Here is a 6,000-nt window from a genome sequence, read left to right as displayed (position 1 = left end):
TGTGATAACCATCAAAATCCAGCAAGTAAATACTATCATAACTATTGTGATGTTTTTTTTGGATACTGTCTGGATTTTATGGTACTTCTACAGTACTTCATGATTTACGTAGTACTATTGTTTTTATATCAGTTCTATGTTATAAGTAGGAATAAGTAGGAAAATGGTAGTACAAAAGAGCAGTGCAAATGGTAGTGCAAATTTGGTCTGAAGCAGTGAAAAAACTATTTTAAACAACAACATGATGCAAGCATAGTTTTACTAACAAAATGTAAATTTTAAACAATGAAAAATTTTCCAAAAAATACTTCTCATGAAAAATACACATCTGTATTATCTAAAACTAAAACAAGACATAAATAATGTCAGACTTCATTATAAAATAATAGGAAAGTAATAGAACAATATTTAGAGGTTTTTTTGTATTAACTGTTTAAATTTTTTTTTATAAATATTATGAGCAGTTATTTCCTAATTATAATTTCCGTATATTTATTCCTATTCCATAGATATCCTGTTATTATTTTTGCTAGTTAAAATAATTCAGAATAACAGAGGTATGTTTTTGGTGGGAGACAGTGCCAACATAAAAACATAAAAAAACATCATCTAAATACATATTTATACAAAAGTAAATAAGATCAAGTTCTTCACTGTACATTAATGTCACTGTTATAAAAACCAAAATATAAACATAAAAAAATAGAACATTTATTCCCAGAAACAAACAAGAGGAGTGCTTTAAATTTTCAAATACCGAATAAAAGATAATTTATTATCAATTAAAAAAAAAAAAAAACTGATAATCAACTCTGAAACTTAAATGTTTATATTCTAAAATTTTAAGGCCTGACTGAGACCTAAAAATCCTGAGACCTCCTTGACATGCAAAATACAATGATAAAAGATATATAAAATAATAATAATAAATTTCATTTTATACCCTGTACAGTCATCAATTGGCCAAAAGGTTTAATGCTTCACTGTAACTGTTTATTGATATACCAATAGCACAGTGAACAATGGGCCATGCAATTTTTGTGGCAGCATAGAGAATATGATCTTTACAGGAATATCTAATTTAAAACAAATTAATCAAACAAATTATCCAATTCAAATCTAATTTAAACTTGGCTGTAAATTGAAATACAGAAAGAAAGAGTAGAAAATTAGATGTTCACAAACAAGTAAAATATATACCTATACACTAAACTTTTTTGTAAAGAGTAAAAATTTTTGCATAAAATGAACATTAAAAAAGGAAACTCCAAACACTGGAAAAAAAAAACAAAAAAAAAACAAAAAAAAACTTCCCAGTAAATAACATAAACTATGAAAACAAAAATCTTTATATTCATAACTTTCATTATAATTATGAAAGTTAAACCTTAATCAGTAAAAACATTAACATGTTACATGAAATTTCATTACAAGCCACAATAATATATATTAAAAGGAGCAGTATGGGCTAAACGATTAAATTTCATTAGGAACAGATCCGATCAAAAGGACAAGCATATATATGGTAGCGACATTTTCAATGTGACATGGAGTAGCATCTGATTGAAATTTGGTTCTAGAAAATAAGAGACAATACATTCTGTTCAAATAATAAAGATTATGATTCTAGTTTCATGAATCCCCCATTCATATTTATTTTTCTCTTGATATGCCATTTATTTAAACCTTACTATAAGGTACATGGAATTGATTAACACTGTAAAAGTACTAATTTAAAAGGCAAGAAAATTGCTTGATTTTTAAATTAGTGGATGGGACAAACTTAAAATAGAAATAATTACAAATATTTATTAATATTTGTAAAAAAGCAACAGAGTACTCTGATAAACAACAAAGAGATGCTAATACCAATGAAAATGCAACTAGCTTAAAATTAAGTATTTAAAATAAATAACAGATTAATGAATCTGAAAAAGGATTGACCTAGAAAAATGGATCTAATATAAAGTAAAATAATATTGAAAAATCTAGAGGAAACAGAAACTGCCGCACTAGTATGAAACAGAATGAGTCTAAACTGAACTGAACTCAAATAATTCAGAGTTGAAATGGAGAGGCCTATAGCACAGCAAATTATTACTTCTTTTGTTCACATAAAAATTTTAAAATACTTTACACAAAAAATTGTAAATATAGGTAGAACATCCAAAATCCAGCTGTCCATATACCAGAATTATCAGAAAGCTAAACTTTTTTTTTTTTTTTGTCATTTCAATTTGATGCAAAACTTGTTCTCCAAACAGTGCTGACAAATTTGTTCTCCAAATTCAATTACAGGCAACCCCCATATAACACGGTACTTCTACAATACGGTTTTGCTCTAACACAATTGATAAATTGTGGCAATCCTCACACAACACTGTACTTCTACAACAAGGTTTCACTCTAACATGGTTTGAGAATTGCTGGAAATCTCGTATAACACAGTATTTTTCAGCTTTTGTGCTGGAAAAACCCTGCTATTACGTTAGATGTAATTTTCAATGTTTCCATTCCTTTATATGAATCTCCGCTGTTGACTCGCTAGTTGTTATTGCCTTCATGATATTTTTTAAAGCACATTTCTGGAGGTTACTACCATAAAACAATAAAAACAATTTGCAGTTTCCAGTTCATTGGTCTTTTCTGTTAGTGTAATCAGTTATAAACGGGTAGTAAATTGATCTTCTTGCATTTGCTATAGTACCAATAGCTGGAATTCTGTGGGTTTTCACATTATTATAGTGAAATGTGTTTCCCCTTCCATGAAATATTCAATCATATAAAAAGCATAAATAAATTTTTGGAAACTCATTGCTCCATATCGTGTTTGTTGCTACTTGTGCATGCCGTGTTCTTTGTTATTAATTGCTTATCATTTTTACTGTTTTAAATTTTACAACCAAAAAAAAAAGTCAGTGAACAGAAATATCAATTAGTATGTACATATTACAGTATGTATTAATTAAGCTATGTATGCAAGCGTAAATTTATTTTAATTTTGCTAACTGGAAAATATTTTTCCAATTTTCAACTATCATTTAAAGTGGGGTTCCACTGTATTTTGTTGGGAGATCCCTGGGTTAGGTTTTGTGCTACTGAACTTGTGCTTGTTTGAGACCATAAAAAACAACTGTGACTTCAAAGAGTGCAGTTTTTGACTTTCAAACAGAGCAGAAGGTACATGAAATCTAGATGCTGCAGAAGAGATTGTGCTTAGCAGCGATGCAGAGGAAGAAAATTAAATGAACATACATTATCTCACATATAAGTATCACAGTTTTTAAGGCAAGACGTTTGTTCAGTTATTACTATTTAAGTTACTACTATTATAAAAATAAAGTTAAGAATAAAGTTAACTTAAAATATTAAGTTATTACTACTATAAAAATTAAGTTTCCAATAGTTATAAAAAAATGGTGTATTTTTGTTAGCTTTTGGAACGTAACCCCCTTTTTTGTATTGGTTCTTAGTCCTGTATCACACGGTTTCACATTACATGAGATTTTGTAGGAACCAAACTACTGTGTTATATGAGGGTTACCTGTATATTAAAGTTAAACAATATTTAGCTTAATGCTTTTGAAAACTCCATTGGTAGCTTCATATGTATGTAGTTACTTTTGGTGATCAACACTTTCAGCTGCAGTAAGTAAGCACATTATAGTGTTATTTATTTAATATTTTAGGATATACTTAGGTAAAATTTATCGGGAAATGTTATGCTATGATCAGCTCATCACCTATTAACCTATGTGATGTTCATATCCCTGTATTCATCTTTCACTGGTATTTAATAATTGTTGTTGACAGAGGAGGTAGCCTTTATTAGATTGTGTTAATAAGGGAGGGCAGTGTTTTGGTTCATATTTTTGAATTTCTGACTCCACTGGCAATGCAAGTTAGAGTTGCTATTCCATGCATTCATTTCCTTTGAAAACTGATCTTTATTGATATTAACTTTTATTAATCTTTACTGCTTTCCAAAGTGAGGGAGAGTATCATTTCTGGGCCATACTGTTTGTGCTTCCCTGTAAATAAAAAATTAGCAGAATAAAATTTGCTCGATGGCTCTTGGCAATCTTTTCCCAGGTGTTTATTATGGCAGTATTCATTATCTTAGTCCTGTATAACACGGTTTCACATTACATGAGATTTTGTAGGAACCAAACTACTCTTGTCTTTCTAATTATGCACTGTATAGTTGCTTACATTTTAGTAAGTAAAACAGGCATGCATATACTGTATTAAAGGTATCCGAACACAGCTAAAGAGAATTTTGTTTGCAATTTCCACTTTCGGCCAATGTTTACAAGTGCATGTGTATCATTCAGAAAAATGAAAAACTCTGAAAACTGGCTTGTCTCCTATCTTAAGTTTTGTTGGATAATGCTGGATAAATTTCCACCACTGCATTACACAATAAAATATTATTATTTAGACTCACATAAAACATATCATAATGTTTCTTTTCTGGAGAAACTGTTTTTTGCAGTGATTTCAAGACAATTGGAATCTATGCAAAAAAAACAAAAAAACCATAAACTTTCCCATGGCTGCCAAAGCAGTGTTCAGTGATGATCATGCAAAAAGGGTGGGGACCTTAACGCCTTAACTTTCTTAAAGTATAAAAAATCATCTTGTAAAATATATTCTGTGCATTATTTTGTTTCTGTTTATTTTTTCTCTTTGTTGTTTTATTTTTTTAAAGAAATATTACTGGAAAATATTTTAGGTAATTGCTTCAGTAACTTCATCATGCCAAGTTTCTTGTTTCCAAATTTTAATTAATGGCCCAAGGGATAAAAGAATAAGTAAGAATAAAATAAAGCTGTTAATAAAAATAAACTGTTTATTTAACTATTAATAAATAATTATTAAAATAAAAATAAACTGTTTATTTAACTAACCAAACTGTTACAGAACTCACAACTCACGCTAAAACCACACCCCTCTTATTGATTCTGCCATTTCTATTATTAAACTCAAATCCAGTTATAGGATTCTTCAATATGAAGCACTAGCCATCGAGTGGTATCGACACCATTCCAAACTTAAAGTCTTAAACACTAAACTTCCCTTCAACCTTTCACCGATTTGGAACCTCTCGCGATTGAGGTTACCGCATGTCAAAAAGTGCATCACGAGAGTATAAAAATTTTCTTAAATATCGTGCACGTTCTCTACCCACTCAATTACCAACTGAAGACATTGTAATCCAACGAAAGTCTCCGTAATGACTATTGGCCCACTATATTATTTATTTAATTTCAACTATTTTTCCCTACTTTAATGACAAACAAGGATTAGATGTGTACACACCTGCTTCCTTGCACCTATTCTAATTTCCGAAATAACACTATTTTTGCCCCTCCCTTAGTCTTTTTAATTCAACTATTCAACCTAAATATTAACCACTAAATATTAACTAATTAAACCATGCAGATTTATTCAAGGTGAATACTGCTTTTTTAAGCATTTGCTATTTTATTATTAATAAACTGCTTATAATCAGATAGAACAAGAAGAATCCATCAGTGCTGCTGAAGCACTCACCCGTCATCTGTGAATTTTAGCATTTCACGTTTGATTAGATTTATTATCCAAAACCCAGAAAAATCCAAGTCCTGCAGTTGCCAGATTTCAGACATTACACCTGTATTTACATTGCATTTTATATAATGTCTTATTTTATCTAACATAAAATTATACACTTATTTATATGTACATGCTTAAATGTTAGGAGAAGGAAGGTGCCATGAACTGATTTTTTAAAGCACAGAGACAAGTGTGCACAGAATGAAAAGAGATAAAACACTTAAAAGTGGAATAGATTTCATATCCTTACTATACACAGTATTGATATATGATCATTAATTGCAGAAACTTTAACAAAACAAATCAGAATTTAAATAAGAATTCATTTAGTTAAGCAATGCACAGTAATTATATTAACCTGTAAAAATACAATATGTGAATGCAATTTGGCACACATCTATA

The sequence above is a fragment of the Mastigoproctus giganteus genome, chromosome 12 (genome assembly GCF_048544385.1).
Source record: "Mastigoproctus giganteus isolate SK-2022 chromosome 12, ASM4854438v1, whole genome shotgun sequence".
Lineage (NCBI taxonomy): Eukaryota > Metazoa > Arthropoda > Arachnida > Uropygi > Thelyphonidae > Mastigoproctus > Mastigoproctus giganteus.
The sequence above is the reverse complement of the archived record's forward strand: the minus strand, read 5'-3'. Positions refer to the sequence as shown.